Here is a 19,307-nt window from a genome sequence, read left to right as displayed (position 1 = left end):
TTGACCATATGACTCTTAATTTTGGCTCAGGTCATGATCCCAGGGTCATGGGATTGAGCCCAGCCTCAGGCTCTGCACTATGTGGAGCCTGCTTAAGATTCTCTCTCTCTCCCTCTGCTCCTCTCCCCTGCTTGTGCACTCTCTGTCAAAATAAGTAAACTTTTTTTAATAAATAATGATAAAAATAAATAAATAAAATGACCAGAGATTCAAAAAGTGATTCAAAGATTCAAAAAGGATAACTCTGCTAAATATTCTGATGCAACAGAATTTTATGATTATTTTTAACTTTTGGAAAAAAAGTAACTATCCAAAACACATGCTTAATTATACCACCACTAATATGTAACTACTTTAAGGTGTAATGAATTATTACTTTTTAATTAAAATTAATTGATCTTTATTTTTTCTAAAAATAGAATTCAGTCTTACAAAGCTTCCCATATGTCTAAAGAAGAATGATTTGCGCTGATAGCTACTTTTTCATGGTTATCTTGCCAGGTGAATGTAAACACAAGCAATGGTTGAAAATAAATTCTAGGGGCGCCTGGGTGGCGCAGTCGGTTAAGCGTCCGACTTCAGCCAGGTCACGATCTCGCGGTCCGTGAGTTCGAGCCCCGCGTCGGGCTCTGTGCTGACCGCTCAGACCCTGGAGCCTGTTTCTGATTCTGTGTCTCCCTCTCTCTCTGCCCCTCCCCCGTTCATGCTCTGTCTCTCTCTGTCCCAAAAATAAATAAACGTTGGGAAAAAAAATTAAAAAAAAAAAAGAAAATAAATTCTAAAAATTTGCATAAATATATGTCCATATTAATTATCATAACTTCTAATTTTTTCCTGTTCTACAACTCCATTTTTTGCAGAAAAAATATTAAAATACTTTCATATCCTCTTTCTTTCCTTGCCCACTATGAATAATTCTCTTTTGCCTCTTAAATTCTTGGGGTTTTTTGTGCAGATCAGGGTACCAGGTGAGGGAAGAATTGAAAGGAGTTTGGGCTAGTTAAATTGCTTTAGTTGGAAATGACAGAGTTGATTACAGAAGAAAAATATGGAAAAGGGAGAAATAAAGAAAAGGAGGGCAAGAAAGTTAAGGATCACTCTAAGGGGATATTTGGAGGAGTTCTGAAGATTACAATTTAGGGCAATCTGCTCTAACATGTGGTACAGGACTCTAGAAAGATAAGTGGAAAAAAAGGATTTAAAGAAATTCTGTTGTGTATTATTACTGAAAGGTTTTTTTTATGTCTTTGGAGAAGACATTGGTAAATTAAATTGCTTTCCAAATATTTAGGGATGTTGTAATATGATTTTTATTTCTATGTTTGTTTTCTATATATACCATGTTCAGGATGATTTCAGAGTGAGAGCTATCAGATCCAGCTTTACATGGATTATAATTTAGATTATGCATTACTGCTCCACTAGTGGTAGATACTCAATCTGTAATTTCAAAGAAAATTAGTCTTATTTTTCAATTTCTTCCAAGTTTTGCTATGAGCTGTAACATATTAAACCAGATGATTAGGAAACCTATATATTCTGTAGCTCCTATTTAGTTATAAGTACCAAATAGTTCATGAGTAATATTTAAAACCACACAAGTTAAAACTGATTATGGCATGATATATCTGTAATAATGCATTACTAACATTTATTAAATGATTACTCTGTTCCAGGCTTTGTTCCAAGCAGCTGACATCATTAATTAATTTGAAATGTTCACTACAATTCTATGATGTAGAAGTAGGTTTTCCTATTCCTATTTCCTATTCCTATTCCCATTCCTATTCCTATTCCTATTCCTATTCCTATTCCTATTCCTATTCCTATTCCTATTCCTATTCCTATTCCTATTTTTCCAAAGAGGAAAAGATAAATAACGTGCTCAGAGTCACACAACACCATTTGGTAGTTAGTAAGGCTGGATTCAAAACCAATCTTTGGGTATTTGAGTGGTCTGTTGGTTGAGTGTCCGACTCTTGATGTCAACTCAAGTCATGATCCCTGGATCATGGGATTGAGCCCTGCATCAAGCTTTGCACTGAGCACTGAGCGTGGAGCCTGATTAAGATTCTCTCTCTCTTTCTCTCCCTCTCTCTCTCTCTCTCTCTCTCTCTCTCTCTCTGTCTCTCTCTCTCTCCCCCTCTGCCCCTCTCCCCTGCTTGTGCTTCTCTTTCTCTAAAATTAAAACAACAACAACACATTCTAGTTCCAGAGCCTGCCTTCTTTTTTTTTAATTTTTAAAAATCTTTATTTATTTTTGAGAGAGAGACAGAGTGTGAGCAGGGGAGGAGCAGAGAGAGAGGGAGACACAGAACCGAAGCAGGCCCCAGGCCCTGAGCTGTCAGCACAGAGCCCAATGCGGGGCTTGAACTCATGAACTGTGAGATCATGACCTGAACAGAAGTCGGACGCTCAACCGACTGAACCACCCAAGCACTCCCAGAGCCTGCCTTCTTAACCTCTGTATTATACTATCTCTTTAATCAAGGTTTATATTTCATCTATAAACTGTAAAACATATTACTGGTAATCACTCAGATTGGAAAAAATGGAATATAAAGGCTTTTCATAATCAATAACAAGGGATACATAAGGAAATCAGTTTCACACTATGAATTTCAAAACAATCTTATTCTCAATAATATAAATTATGTGCTTTGTACTGTATTTTGCTTATGTTCTACCCTAATCCACGCATCTACCTGGCTTTCTGGATAGAACTGCCATTGTTACCACCACTGACTAATGCACACATAAATCTTGGTGTGACTTACTTAAGAAAAAGAAAAGCAAAGTCACTTTTTTTTTTGCATGTTTTTCTTAAGTGAGAGAAAAAGTAGTGTGTCAGGTTGTTTCATATTTATAAGGGAAAATATGACCGAGGTCTTCTAGGAACACTAGAGTCTGCTCATGTATGGGTACAGAAGGATAGAAGCTGTCTGCAAAGAAAGGTGATAGATAAACTATGTATTATATATTGTAATTTATTTAACACACACCATATATATTTGGCAAAACTGATAAACACAAATCCTATTGTTGAATCTGGGTTGCTTCCTGAGAAAAGTTATATTATACTTCTTCATTGTTGCTCTAGGGACATAATAGGGTTGATAGATGTAAACCTTAGAGGTGCAGATAATCAGTTAAAATTCACTGTCATCTTAAAGAGAAATGCGTGTCACGGAAATGTGGAAATGGTCCCAGGAGGGCACTAATAGGGTCAGTATATGGACAAATATATCCAATGATCACCATGGTAACAACCCTGACAGGTCACACATGGAGTAATCTTTCCTTCATTATCTGAAATGATAATTCTCCTGGGGATGTCTTGTACTGAGGCATTACCAGGATTATCTCTGTAGGTGTTGAAATAAAATTACTACTTCTATAGGGAATTGCCTAGAAAATGACTTTCTCATGGAACAATCTAACTCACTTCAAAATATGGTATTTACAGGACTATTTTGAGACTAGTGAGAGCATTAGTAACCATTTTAAAAGAATCTTCCCAGAATCACCTAGATAGACTAGGCTGATTTCCCAACTATCCTACTGAGCACTTCCAGAGGACTCCTCAAATGTTGAATTTAAAACCCAGGAACTTTCAACATTTGGATGAGTTCATCCACAAAGCTGTTTGTGATTCTGACAACATTTTGTGGGATTTTTTGGTAAGTGATCTTTTTAGAGTGGAGAGATGAATGCCTTATGGGACACCTTCAAAAAAATCTCATTTGGGGAACTCAAAATATCTGCCACCACCATGTAATGATTTTTTTCCTTCCACATGAGAAGTAGGTGAGATTAATGGACTATGATTTTTGTCTGTTGTTCTTACTCAAAGAACTCTCAAGTTCCATGGCCCCTCCCTGGTAAATAAGGCACTAACTCTGCTGGGGAAGAGAGTTTCTGGCAATGTGTAAATCCTAAGCTCAAAGCACCTTTATTGAGGCATCAGTCCAGTTTTTTCTGTTTCTCTGAAGGATAAGGAGGAGCTTGGCTTCAGTGCCCCATATGAGGCCTGAGGATTATGAGTAGGTCTCACCATAGGCATATGTTTTCTTCCCTGGAGAAGGTAATAAAAGGGATTAGAACACCTTTACCCCTTCTGACATTAAACCAGTCCTGCTGGTAGAGGCTCTGCTCTAGGTGTTGAGCAAGCCATTTGTTATTCACTCCCATCTCTGAAAACTCCAAACCATGAAAAATTAAAGAATCCCACCTCTGGGGCACCTGGGTGGCTCAGTTAGTTGAGTGTCTGACTCTTAATTTCGGCTCAATTCATGACCTCACAGTTCATGATTTTGAGCCCCACGTTGGGCTCTATACTGACAGCAGGGAGCCTGCTTGGAATCATCTCTCTCCCTCTCTCTGCCCCTCCCCCATGTATGTGCATGCTCTCTGTCTCTCTCAAAATAAATAAACAACAACAACAAAAAAGAATCCCACCTTTAAGCAGAGGGCAGGAACAGTGCAAACAATATCTCGATATGCTTATCACTGTGTTTGAGATAGAATAAAGGAACAATGAAAGTTTTTGGCTGATGCCTGTATTTTGAGGACTTTATTATTATTTTTCTCTTTGTGATATAACTGTTTGAACAAGCAGACCAACCCCAAATGGGTGTGTCTCTATTTTTGACAAGCCCTAGAACTGTACAGAAACCAGGTGACTAAAATTCTCCAAACACTGACCCCATGCAAATATAGATCTGGGGTGCCTGGGTGGCTCAGTCGGTTAAGCATATGACTCTTGATGTCAGCTCAGGTCATGATCTCATGGTTCATGAGTTTGAGCCCTGTTGGGCTCTGTGCTGAGCATGGAGCCTGCTTGGGATTCTCTTTCTCCCTCTCTCTCTGCCCCTTCCATTCTCTCTCTCTCTCTCTCTCAAAATAAATAAATAACTTAAAAATAGTATAGATCTGAGATATGATAAACAAACAAATAAACAAAAATTAACAAACTGAAAAGCAAGTGTAGAGGATCAGGCAAAAATGTGCTGACCTAATAACTCTAGAACTATCTGGAGTCTATCAGACTAAAGGCAAAAGAATCTGTACATAAGGACAATACTTAGTTGATAATTTTTTTTTTCTCCACGGCAGTGTAGGTTAGCAATTCTAATACTGCTATCCTTGTGTGTTAGAATTGAAAAACTAAGATGGCAGATAGTGGGAGCCAGGTATCTCACCATTGGAGTGAGGTTTACAGATAAACAAGTAGAGGCGGTTAGAAGGATCCATGTGGTAAAGGATTAAAGCTGGAGACATCAGTATGAATTCAGGTTTAATTAAATATGGATTCAGATGGTTACATATAGAAATATTTATAGATATATGTATGTATATACACAGGTTAGTATATACATATGTATTTCCTTGCTCTATCAGCTAAGGGGGTCTAGAAGCAATGATGCTTCAAAAGCAGAGAGCACATCTAGCAGGTAGATCTGGTTTCTGGGATCATTCTCCAGTTAAAAAAAGAAAAGAAAAAAAGAGGGATCCTTGGATAAAGAGCTGTTCCTGGGATTGGTGCAGGAAATACACAACATGAACTAGATTATCTTGTAGTGTTAGAAAGTAAGGAAGTGTTCAAAATAAAGCAACAACTCACAATGATGGGGATACGTCAAAGAGACATGGAAGCAAACTGAACGAACTCCCAATGAACAAAACTGGTACAATACAAGCAACAATATACAGCAGCATTGGATTAAAAGTCCGTATAAAATAAATGCCTATGAGACCATACTAATAGAAACTAATGATTGAATAAATAAATGGAGAAGAGACAAACCTCTCATACGGAAGAATTATAAATAATTTATGTAGATACTCTACTTTTGAGGAAATACAGCATAACTCCTACTCCTTAAGCGTGGGTTATGTATAGACAGTGACTTCTTTCCACAAATTACAATATGGGAAGGAAGAAGAAAAAGACTAACTTTGCAGTGAAGAAACCTAAAAAACAATACCTCAGCCAGGCAATTAATGTTAACATCAATAGTTTAAGTCATGTTGACAGTACATACCCTTGATATGAGGCAATGAAAACAGCACTTTACCCCTGTAGTCTTCCTCTCAAAGCCCACAATGCTAGTCTAACTAGTAAGAAAATATCAGGGAAAAAAAAAAAAATGAGAGACATCCTACAAAATACCTAACCAATACTCTTCACAACTAAATGCAATGTGGTATTCTGAATGAGACCCTGAAACAGTTAAAGGACATTTGGTAAAAACTAAGAAAATCTGAATGAAGACTTTATATATTTGTATAGACTTTGGTGAATGGTAATGTATCAATATTGGTTCATTAATTATAATAAATGTACCATACTAATTTAAGATGTTGATATTAGGGAAAACTGGGTGAAAATATATGGCAATTGTCTGTACTAACTTTGCAATTTTCCTGTAAATCTAAAACTCTCCTAAAAAAAAATGAAGTTTATTAGGAAAAAAAGTACACATCTCACTGTGTGTGTCTAGTTTAATTTATGGTCCTTTTGCAAGCACTGGCAGCCTTCTCTGATTTAACGTGTTTTGGGGGGGTTTTTGGGTTTTTTTTTTTTTAGTGTTTATTTATTTTTGAGAGAGAGAGACAGAGCGTGAGCAGGAGGGGGTAGAGAAAGAGACCCAGAATCCAAAGCAGGCTTCATGCTCTGAGCTGTCAGAACAGAGCCTGACGCGGGGCTCAAACTAACGAACCCCGAGATTGTGACCTGAGCTGAAGTCAGACACCTAACCAAATAAACCACCCAGGCACCCCTAAAAAATACATCATTTTCTGTTTTGATGAAGTATATGATCAATATCTACAATTGTAGATATGAGAATGTGTAGTCTGTTGAGCATAAGTTTCTACCTATAAATCTAAAGCTTCTTATTTATATTAGTTTATGTGCACCCAGTTCTGTCAAATAATTCAATTCAAAAAATTATATTTTTGTCATTTCTAGTTTCTGTTTTGTATATTTCATTGATAATATTATTTAGTGCATATGTTTTTGTTTGCTTTATCATTATATAGCTTAATGCATTTGCCTAGAATTTTCACTTGATCTTGTTTTCTTGTTTTAATTTTGCCACATTTGCTTTCTTTTGGTTTTTCTTTGCCTGGTATAATTTTGCCTGGGGCCTTGTTTTAAACAATTTCCCTCCTCTTTGTTTGAAATAAGTTTTGCTAGATTTTTTTTTTTCACCCAAGCTGACAATTCCCTGGTTTTTAATCGTGAAAGTCGGTAGTTTCACAGGTCATTTTTTATTGCTTTGCCTTATTTTGTGGCATGTTTACTATTTATTTTCCCCCTAATTTCTTTTCCTTTCACTGACATGAGCAGTTATCTTTTCATTCTCTTTTTTCTTCTTTCTTCACTAATAAGGTCTACTATACTTACCAGTTCTGTTTTTGACCTTCCCATTCCTAACAGGCATAATTAAACTATGTTTCTCTATTATTACATTAAAATAAAATATCAGTTATCTCTTTCACCTTACATGGCTACTTCCTCCATAACAAGATGAAAACTTTTAAATTAATTTATAGTCACTCAGTTTAGCCATTGCCCTGAATAAAACCTTTAGCATATTTTACTCTTCCACCCAGCCTACCCCAGTCACAATTTTATTTTTCTCTAATTTAGCCTCCTGGGTTGCAGGCTATAACTGGAGTTTCTCTCACCATTTGTCTCTTATGTTTCAAAAGTTCTTACTTCATGATTTTATTACAAATTCCTAAGCAATATTACTAATTTCTTAAGATTTGTAACTCTATATAAGATTCATCACTCCCCCCCTTATTTTTTTGTCTTTTCCTATTTTGAAAGCTCTCTTGTGATTTATCATTTGTTAGAATACTTCCTAAAGTATTTTTGTTAGACAGGGTATATAACTGTATGCTTTCTGAATCCTTACCAGCTCAAAATGCCCTTCATTTGTTGCCACAGGTCCAATGGAGAATGACTTCTTCAATGGCACTTTTTTCCTTTCAATAGACTGTTGTCATTACTGTGCTGTGTGCTAGTTTCTAATATTACACATCAGAAGCCTGATATTAGTTGTCAATCTCTTTTTTCTTTCTAGAAAGATCTTCCTTTGTTCTTGTAATGCAGAATATCATCATGCCATGCTCTTTTTAACACAGCCTAGTGTAGTCTTTCATCAGTAAAAACAAAATTTTTGTTTAATTTTCTGTTTATTACTTCTCCACTTATTCCTTTCTCTCTCTCTGGAACTCCAATTTTATTTTGTTCTGACTTTTGAAACTGTCCTCTAAGCCTTTTCTCTTATCCTCATGATTTCCATCTCTCTATGTGTTTTTGTTTTCTGGGGTTTTTATTTATTTATTTATTTATTTTTTACTTAATCTCTCAAACTACTAATTTTTTAATGTTTATTTATATTTGGAGAGAGAGAGAGCATGCCCGAGCACCTCCAGGCTCTGAGCGGTCAGCACAGAGCCCGACTCAGGGCTCAAACCCGGGAGCCATGAGATCATGACCTAAGCTGAAGTCGGACGCTTAACTGACTGAGCCACCCCACCCAGGCACTCCACCCACTACTAATTTATTTATCAGCAGGAACCATTCTTTTGTTTTCAGTTAGTCTAGTGAGACTTTTTTTAAAATATGATTCACAACTCTAGAAAGTTTTGTGTGTGTGTCCTATCATTTTGTCCTTATTTGCTTTTTTAAAGGTTCATTCTGCCTCTTCCATGACTTTTAGTCCAATGAGAGCCATCAGGTTTTATCTTGGTCTTCACCTTTGTGATCACTGAATCTACTTAACAATTAGCACTTCCCCTTTGCTTCCCCTTTATTTGATCCTCCTCAGCTGTTCAGCCATCTGTTAGGCTTCTTCAAACAGAAAAAAAAAAACAAAAAAATAACACCTAGCAATTAATAAAAGGTACAGCAGTTTGTTGGTTTCTTCATGTTTTCTGACAAGCCAGGTTTTTTGTTTGTTTTAATGCTAGCTCTCTTCTGAGGCAGAAGAAAGGGCACCTTTGCTGTCTTGTCTCTTTCAAACACAGGGACGGTGAACAAATCAGCCCAGTGGTTGTTTCCAAGATTACTGGGTTCAGCTTATTTCCTTCCAGGCCCATAGGCCATTGGAAACATAGCCTTCCTCAAGAGAATTCACAACTTTGCTTGAAATACTGGACTTTACACCAAGCCTTGAAGAGATATGGGCCATCTCTTCTGCCATTGAAGAGCTGCCTTCCTCAGCTCTTGCCTAACACTAAGAAGAATGAATTCCTCACCTAAACTCTCTGGACAGTCCTGCACCTCTGAAGCATAGGTGTGACTGAAGAAGGAACTGACAAGTGATGCCATTAAGAAACCTGTCCCCTTGGGGCGCCTGGGTGGCTCAGTAGGTTAAGCATCCGACTTTGGCTCATGTCCTGATCTCGCAGTCCATGAGTTTGAGCCCCGCGTCGGGCTCTGTGTTGACAGCTCAGAGCCTGGAGCCTGTTTCACATTCTGTGTCTCCCTCTCTCTCTGACCCTCCCCGATTCATGCTCTGTCTCTCTCTCTGTCTCAAAAATAAATAAACGTTAGAAAAAAAAATTAAAAAAAAAAAAAAAAGAAAAGAAACCTCTCCCCTCAAACCCACCAACAATCACAACCTTGCCAATAATTTATCTGAGAGACTCTGGACCAATATCTGACATCCGGGTGTCCTACAGCCCTGATCTACCTGCCTGGAAGTCTCTTTCCCCACTTATCTTACTTTCTTCAGCTTTCTGATCAAATGTGACTTCCCAGAGGGGCCTTCCCTGTTCACTCTATGTAAAATAGCAAAAACTCATTCCTCTGTCCTCTTAACCTATTTTATTTTTCTTTGTAGCAGTCACCTTATTTTTCTTATTATCTGTCTCTGTCTACTAGAATATAAACTCGGTAAGAGCAAAGTTTTTCCTATTTGTTATTGCTGTATTCTCATCACCTAAAACAATGCCTAAAATAGTATAGTTGCTCAAAACATACATGTTGAATAAAGAAATAAATGAGATTCTCATACAAACAGTGGCCTCAGGGGTGCCTGGGTGGCTTAGCTGGTTAAGCGTCTGACTCTTGGTTTCAGTTCAGATCATGATCTCACAGTTTATGAGTTTGAGCACCACATCAAGCTCTGTGGTGAAAGCATGGAGTCTGCTTGAAATTTCTCTCACCTCTCTCTGCCCCTCCCCACTTGCTCTCTGTCTCTCTCTCAAAAAATAAATAAGCATTAAAAAAATAAAAGATAAAATAAAATCTGCTTTGCTATAATTTAAAACACACACACACACACACACACACACACACACACACACACAGTGACCTCCAATGCATCTTCTTGACTTGGTAAACTCACAGATCTGATTGTTTTATTATTCCATAGGTAGAGTAGGTAATGAGAAACAAAATCCAGAATATGTGCTCAAGCTACTTTCTCTCTCTATCTGAATACTCCCACCACGAACAATATGAGTTTTTTTAACCAATCACTTTTAATTCCGAATAGATAAAATAAATTTGTGTGAACTCCTAGTCAGTGACACACTGAACACATGATTCTATTTCTGTTCCCTTTTTAAGCCACACTAAACTGATAATATTAAAGAATTTTTAAAAGCATAAACTCACAAAAGGGAGAATAGATGCAAAGCTAACAGCTATATTACTTTATAAGTTAGAGCAAGCAAATAGATAAATAGGAAATGACTCGGCAGACCTCAGAAAAATTAATCTTAAACTAGCAGTGTGGGAAACTAAGAGCCAAGAGAAGAACCTGGTTTAAGTCACAGAATTGCCTCAAAGCTCACAGATCAGCAATCACAGATACCACTAGAAATGATCCCAGCTACAACTTAGGGATATATTCTCTGAAGAAATAAACAGAGGACCCTAGACTTGGAAACCAGTGTTGAGGAAGGAAAAAGCATACTCAAAACAAAGATATTACATAAATACTTTCACACTCCAGGCTAAGGCCATTCCTTTAGCTTCCTACGCCCTTAGCAACCAGACACAGACACCTAGAAAGTCACCCTTTTTGCCAGAAATGAATAGTCTTCTCTCGGAACTGGACCAGCCCCAAAAGAGAGAACAAACTTCTCAGACAAATCCTACAATTAAACTCACAGTCCTTATGCTATGTTGTTCTATTGCCAGGTTAGCTAAGTTGGGAACTACATTTCCCCTTCCCTGTGTGGTTCTGAGTTAGAACTGGCCAGGAGAAAAACTTGGATGAAATTTGAGGATGAAAGTTAAGCAGTGGTCATTACTCTCTGAATAATCACAGCTAAATATCATGCCAGAAAGTACAAAGTTCCTGATCAGTTCTGTGAGGTGCTCAGGTCACTAGGGGGCCACCAAATGTGGGGCATCCTAATTGGTGGGAGCCAGCAGCACGAGCTGTGTAAGAATTCATCCAAGGCAGAAGAAAAGAGATAGAAGTTTACTGAATATACCACAAGGGAACAGCTGGCAGGACAGCAAAGGAGAGATTGTCTATGAGGAGGCAGTGGTGAGGGACCACAGAGGACAGAATGAAGGAGTATGGAGACATATGGAATTTTCCATTTTTTGGTAATCTTAGGAACTGTGCCTGGTTGTAATTGGCCAGTAGGGCCTAAGGCTGTTTTAAGGTGGGTTGCTGATGAGCCTGTTTGCAGCTCATTGGTCTCTGTGGGCCCTTTTGCCTTGTTCAAGTTTCTATTGCTCAAGCATGTTGCCTGAAACCATCCTCTATAAATTCCAGCTTGTCTCTCCTTTCCTTAACTCCATGTCTAGCACTTCTCAACTGTAGGCCCTGGTAACAAATAGCATTCCTAGGCTTACTACCAGACACCTGGCAGCAAACCTACAGAAACAGTCCAGAGGTAATAGTTTCCCACAGGTCTTTTTTTGAGTTCCTGGTCGTAGTCTCGCTCTGATGGCTGGATGTGCGTGGTTTCCTAGATTCCCCTACAAATCCCAACTTCTCTGTGTTTCTCAGTGCCTGAAGAAGAACATGCTAGTGACTTCCCTGATCCACCAGTCCTTCATTTCCAGGACCCCCTTATAGTCCACTACTATAGCTCCTCCCACAATTATTTAGGTCCAGTCCCTACAACAAATCTCTCAACATTTAGAGACTTAAGAGTTCATAAGCCCCAGACATGTGCTCAGTTTCCAGTCAGCTTTGCAATCCTCTGCTCTTATTTAGCTGACCAAGGATCTGGGAAAAACCTCTAATAGGAAGGCTTCTAATAGGAAAGACTTAAAACAAACAGGAAAAAAAAAAATTATAGCAAACAGAGGGAAAAAAAAAAAAACCCTCCTTTCCCAAAATACTATTATAAATCTCCTTTGCGAGAAAAGAGATAATATTGCAGAAACAGAACAGGACTATATTATAAACAACTATTCAGACAGGGAATTAGAAATATGACAGTAAAATTTATTTTAAAAAACTCATCAGAAGAACTGAAAAAATAATATTGAAGCCATCCTTAGAAGGTAAAACAAAGAATAAATTGATAAAGATTGGGATGCATGGGTGGCTCAGTCTGTTAAGCATCTGACTTCAGCTCAGGTCACGATCTCACAGTTCATGTGAGTTCACGAATTCAAGTCCCACCCTGGGTGAGCACAAGCCCCACTTCAGGTGAGGTCACCCTCCTGCAGGCCCTTTCACCCTCACTTCATTGCCAATCACAAGTCCTAATTACACCTGTGCTTCTGACCAACTGGCTATAGAATGGAGGTTCCAAAGACTCCCTCTCTGAGTATGATTAATTTGCTAGAGCAGCTCAGAGAACTCAGAGAAATATTTTTTCTTACTAGATTACCAGTTTTTTGTTTTTTGTTTTTTTTTAAAGGACATAATTCTGGAACAGCCAGGTGGAGATGCATAGGAGGAGGTATGGGGAAAGGGCAAGGACCTTCCATGATCTTTCTGGGCATGCCACTCTCCCTGCATTGACATGTCTTCACCAACCCAGAAGCTCTCTGAATCCTGTCCTTTGGAGTTTTAAGTGGCTTCACTATCTAGGCATGATTGATAAAATCATTGGCCATTGATGATTGATTCAACCTTCAGATCCTCTCCCCTTGTGGGGGTGGAGGTTCAGGGGAGGGGTTGCTAAAAGTTCTAGCTCTCTTATCACATGGTTGGCTCCAGTGGCGACCAGGGCCACCTTAGAGCTTTACAAACATTATCTCATTAACATAACAAAGGACACCTTGATGGCTCTCTTCCCAGGAAATTCCAAGGGTTTTAGAAGCTCTGTACTAGAAATAGGAATATGAATACAGTAAAACCTGGGATTGCAAGTAACTTGCTCTGCAAGTGTTCTGCAAGATGAGCAAACATTTCCAATAAGTTTTTTTTTAATTTTTTAAAATGTTTTTATTTATTTTTTTTAATGTTTATTTATTTTTGAGATAGAGAGAGACAGAGCATGAACGGGGGAGGGTCAGAGAGAGAGGGAGACACAGAATCTGAAACAGGCTCCAGGATCTGAGCAATCAGCACAGAGCCCGACGCGGGGCTCGAACTCACGGACCGCGAGATCATGACCTGAGCCGAAGTTGGCCGCTCAACCGACTGAGCCACCCAGGCGCCCTGTTTTTATTTATTTTTGAGACAGAGAGAGACAGAGCATGAGCAGGTGAGGGGCAGAGAGAGAGAGACACACAGAATCTGAAGTAGGCTCCAGGCTCTGAGCTGTCAGCACAGAGCCCAATGCGGGGCTTGAACCATGAACTGTGAGATCATGACCTGAGCCGAAGTCGGGGGTAGGTTAACCGACTGAGCCACCCAGGTGCCCCTCCAATAAGTTTTAACTTGATAAATGTGCAATGTTTTGCAATACGAGTAGTACATGACACTGAACATCACATGATCACAATTGAGCCAATGGTTCTCTCTCTCTCTCTCTCTCTCTCCCTCTCTGCAGGATTGTGGGTGATTGTCTCCCCTGTTCAGATGCTCCATCTCAAGCAAAGGTGTTTGGCAGAAATCAGTTATTTTTCAGAACACTGGAAGGTGCCCACAACTGGGACTAGTGTAGTTTTTGTCACTTCAAAGCACCTATGGACAGTCCTTTGCTTTTCCATACAAGAGTAAGCTTAGGAATGTTTTGCTTCATTCTAGGTCATTGGATAGGTACCTTGTTAAAGTTGCATGAAAAGAAAAAGACCTGGGGCACCTGGGTGGCTCAGGAAGTTAAGCTACCCCCGACTTTGGCTTAGGTCATGATCTCACAGTTCATGAGTTAGAGCCCTGCATAGGGCTCTGTGCTGACAGCTCAGAGCCTAGAGCCTGCTTCGAATTCTGTGTCTCCCTCTCTCTCTGGTCTTCCCCCACTCATGCTCTGTTTCTCTCTCCTTCAAAAATAAATAAAAATATTTATTAAAAAAAAAAAAAAGAAAAAGACTCCATTAAGCCAATAGATAGCAGTGATTCCGTTAATGATAGTCAAAGTCATTCTACACAATAACCCTCCTCTCTCTTGTCTCCCTCACACCAGCCCTGAAGGTTTCCAAAGGTAAGTGCAAGTTAATTTGTTCATTTTTCTTTATATTTTGCATTTTCTTTATTATTTTGTATTATATTACAGTATTGTGATCATTTTTATATGACTATTTTTGGGTTGTGGAACAAACTATCTTGAGTTTCTACTATTTCTTATGAGGAAATTCTCTTTGATAGACAAGTGCTTTGGATTACAAGCATGTTTCTGGAATGAATTATGCTAGCAAAACAAGGTTTTACTGTATATATTTCAAATCATGAGAGGAATTAAACCAATAAGAATACATGAGACAGAACAAATAAGAAAAGTGAAGAGAATTCCTAGGTAATACTGAAAGGGAGTAAAGATGTACCAGAAAGAGAAGGCATACGGTATGTTCAAAAGAATGAAACCAAGAATATGTGAAGGTCTGTGCATCAACTCTTCTCTCCACAGTGAACAGATAACATTTTGAAAATAATGGAACCATTGCTTTTGCTGATAAGATCTAGAATACTGATAATGTATGACAGAGACTGAATGATATGTCAGTGAATAAATGACCTAGGTTAACATGAATCATTATATTAGAGCAAAAGATGTCTGATTCCTGCAGAGTGCAATGTCTAAAACACATACACACACAATCTGTGCAAATTAAGATGAATGATGATGAATCACTGTTGATGAATTGATGCCCAAATATAGATGTACATAGAATATCTTCAAAAGTTGGAAATCATAAGAAGCTGGTAATAGGCTTGCAACTCTGAGGGTGGAAAATCAGTTGACTGGGAGAAAGGAATTTGAGAAAGACTTTTTGTAACCAGGTCACAGGAGTGCAGGAGCTCCAGGGGTCCCAAACAGACTAGGTTGGGCCACTTGACACTGACAAAAATCCAAAGGCAGAGAATATGAGTGGTAGTGAAACAAAAGAGGAATTTATTTCAGTGGGGCCAACACCAGGAAGATAGAGGACTAACGTCTCAAAGTCTGTCTCCAAAGTGCCAAAAGTACTTCTAGACTTGTGTGAGGAAAATGTGGGACAAAGGTCTACTGTTTCATTCAACTGGGCAGTAAAGGTCAAGTCCATCATTGTCTTGGGGTCAATCATGTGGGATCTTCCTGTCTCAGGGCAGTCCCTATTGCTTGAGGGAGTAGTTTTGGTTTCATTAGGGATTGCTTTGTCTGCTGGGTTTTCTGCCTGAGTTAAGAAATAATCTGGAAAGAAGAACTTAATCAGTTAGAAAGCATAGACTAAGGTGAACATGGGGGTAGCTGAAGACTTCTTTCATTTTCTTGGTTAGCATTTTGTTGCTTCTGAATTTTGGACCATGCACGTATTACCTGTTTCAAGAATCAAAATAGCATACACCACACACACACACACACAAGAAAAATAATGGCTTCAGCCTTCTCAATAGCCAGTGGAGGATAAAAGGCAAGGGAATAATGCCTTCAAAATTCTAATTCTAAAATTCTAATTCCAATTCTAATTTTCACTTAGAACGTACGTATTGTGTTACGTATGGAATTATTACCTAGAATACCATACATAGTCAAACTATCAAGAATGAGAATAAAATAAAGATATTTAGGTATTTTCTAGCATAAAAGATCTCAAAATTTACTTCCTGGGTACCATTTCTCAGGAACCTACTAGAAAATATATTTCAACAATTGAACAGATGAACCTAGAAAGACAAAGATGAGGTTATGTAAAATAGAAAATCCAGCTCAGGAGAGAGACAAAGGGAATCCTCAGGTGAAGGGTGATCCCAGGATCACCTGGGATGCAAGCCTAGTCAATATCCAATCCAATTAGAGCTGGTCAGAGGCTTCAGAAACCTCCAAGACAGATTGCTTCCCAAAGGGGCTAGAGCCTCCAGTGCATCGGAAAATCCTGAGAGGAATTTTAGAAAACTGGTTTGTGCCCCTCCTGGTCCTGCTTGCTCTCTGAGGAATTCTTTGCCATTCCCCTGCTTTACTCCATATTTCAAGAGGGATGACCCCTGAAGATTCTCTTTCTCAGACCTCTATGTTACCATGTGTCTTAGTCTATTCAGGCTGCAATAGCAACACAGACTGGGTGGTTTATAAACAGAAGACATTTATTTCTCAGAGTTCTGCGGGCTAGAACTTCAAGAGCAGGGTGATAGCATCGTTCAATGAGGGCCCTTTGGGGGGGCCATAGACTTCTCTATCTTCACATGGCGGAAGAGACAATGAAACTCTCTTGGACTTCTTTTATAAGGGTATTAATTTAATTCATGAGGTCTCCAGCCCCATGGCATACCCACTTTCCAAAGCACCCCCCTCTGCTAATATCATCACATAGAGAACTAGGATTTTAACATATGAATGGTATAGGGACAAGAACATTCAGACCATAGCAACAAGCTTATGACTGAAGCCACTGGTGACAGTTTAAAGGAAAGGAAAGAAAGAAAAATCAGATGACTTATTTTCTTCCTTCTCTATTTTGGGCAGCTTCTTTAGCAATATTGGTGTTTCCTTTTTGGTTCCAGATCTCCTTGGACATGGAAGCCATGGCTTTAGACCCTGTGGTACAGCAATACCACCTTTTTTTTTCTCTCTAGCCTAGAGGTGCTAGTAACTTACTGCTGTTGCTAATTTTTTTAGTTACTTCACTGCCCTCTTTTAGCTTCTCAGCTTCTGCCTGCATTCCAATCCCATGCATTACACTCCCTTTATTGTACTGAATGTGGTTTCTTTTTTTCCTGATGAAACTTAGACTGATAAATGGCTGAATTACAAAGAAGTACCTAGAACTCTAAGAAAAACAATAAAGCAAAATAATTGCTAGCAGAGAAAACAAGTTCTGTGGAAAGGGAAGGTGCTCTTATTTTACTATATGACTCAGCTCATCTTTATTTAAAGGTCTAAATAATGCAAATAATGAATGTTGATCGAAAAAATATTAGGTGCACATTTAATAACCCAAACCCTCCAATCTGATAGATCAGATCATAGGATTTCTCCCACATAGAGGAAAAATTTTTTCTCCTACCTATAATGGCTAGGATGTCTTGCAGTCTTGTTGTAGAAGGAGAATATGATATGGAAGAAGTAAAAGGGAAGCCCTTCCCTTTCAGTATGGGGGTGGGGGGGTGTAGAAAAGAAAGAAGAGGGAGGGAGGAAATGTGGGAAGCAAAGCACGTGCATCCTGATCTATCTACCTTCTCTAATCTCTTTTCCAGAGAAGCCAAGTAACTTGGGTAAATTTCAAATGCAGGAGACCTGTTTCTTCTCTATCTTTGGAACTCTGAAAGGAGACCCACCTTTCAGAACCAGAAGCAGACCATGCCAAGTAAACTTGGCCGCAACTCTGAATTCTAGCTGGGAGCTTGTCAGGAGTGGCTGCTGTGTAAGGATGAGGGCTCTCAGAGCTGGAGATTGAAGAACAGAACACTCTGACTGGAGTTTAGAAGTTTAGACAGCACTAAGGAGTGCCAAGCTGGGACAAAGTCAATGTGGAGAGAACACCAGGTCCTCACTAAGTTAAGGATCAAGAGAAAATGAGCTAATTGCCATAATTGTCAGCACTGGATTTAAGCAGTGGGCACAGCCCAGAAGTGAAACAAACCAGCCAGCGCACTCCTAAGGACCAGGCTGAAGCCAAAGAGAGCCTGTTTCCCTCAATTCTTTGAATGTCCTAAGTCCAACAACACCTTTTCCCTCCAGAAAGCTGCTATTTGGAAGGAACCTAAACAAGAAGCAGAATCCTGAAAAAACCTGAATAATGCAAGATGAACTGGGCTATTACTTGAAGAGGAAAATTAAATTATAGGACCCTACTGCTTCAAGTTGATGTGGGTTAAAATTAGTTTATATAGTTTTTTTTTCTCACTACCTAGGAGACGTAAAGCTCTTTTGCTTTGCACATCTGAGTTGTAGTTGAGTCAATTTGCCACCTCACAATACAGAAGTTTAGCTGCAGACATGAAGATGTCATTCACGAGAAGAGTGAATGAAGCACACACAGTTTAAATGTCCTTGCCAAAGCTAAAGCTGAAAAAAAGAAGGACAATTTTTTTGTTTATTTTTGAGAGAAGGAGAGACAGAGCATGAGCAGGATAGAGCAGAGAGAGAGAGAGAGAGAGAGAGAGAGGGACACACACACACACACACACACACACACACACAGAATCCAAAGCAGCCTCCAGGCTCTGAGCTGTCAGCACAGCCCAACACAGAGCTCGAACTCATAAACTGAACTCACCACAAGATCATGACCAGAGCCAAAGTCAGGTGCTTAACCAACTGAGCCACTTAGGTGCCCCCAAAGAAGGGCAATTTTAACTATACTTGACCTTAGTAAAAAAACAACAACAAAAAACCCAAACTGGCCCTCTTTGACAAATACAAGTATCGTGATTTCTCAGCAAGGGCTCTTATTCCTACATTGACTGTCACTACCTTTCATTCCCTATCCCCAACTTCTAGTTAATATGCAGCTCTTTATTCTTCTCATGGTCCTGCTCAGGACCATGTGTTTGATGTTAATCACAGATACAGTTTCCTTTAAAAAATTTCAGTTACAGATAAGTTTAAAAATTTTTATGTTTTTATAGCAGGCCACCTATGAAAACAAGTCAAAGAGGACCCCAAAGTCACTGACAGATCCTGATCAGATGTTTTTTGGCAAGAATGGAATGTAGGAAGGAGAAAAATCCAAACCACAGTCCCACTTGAAGAGTGACACTACCTTCCCAGCTTAAGTTTAATAATGACAATACAACTCTGGTGAAAATATAAGTGAAGAATATATCGGTTGACAAGAGAAT

At 38.9% G+C, this 19,307-nt stretch overlaps 1 long non-coding RNA gene across 1 annotated transcript in view; it reads left to right on the top strand.

Annotated features, from left to right (window-relative positions):
- LOC113598701 (uncharacterized) overlaps positions 1 to 18,852 on the top strand; it is a 37,954-nt gene extending 19,102 nt beyond the window's left edge. The window contains exon 3 of the long non-coding RNA XR_008298367.1: positions 17,721 to 18,852. This is a non-coding gene — a long non-coding RNA (uncharacterized LOC113598701). The remainder of the gene's footprint in view (positions 1 to 17,720) is intronic.
- Positions 18,853 to 19,307: the final 455 nt, after the last annotated feature.

Source organism: Acinonyx jubatus, chromosome B2, assembly GCF_027475565.1.
Source record: "Acinonyx jubatus isolate Ajub_Pintada_27869175 chromosome B2, VMU_Ajub_asm_v1.0, whole genome shotgun sequence".
Classification (NCBI taxonomy): Eukaryota; Metazoa; Chordata; class Mammalia; order Carnivora; family Felidae; genus Acinonyx; species Acinonyx jubatus.
The sequence above is the reverse complement of the archived record's forward strand: the minus strand, read 5'-3'. Positions and strand labels throughout refer to the sequence as shown.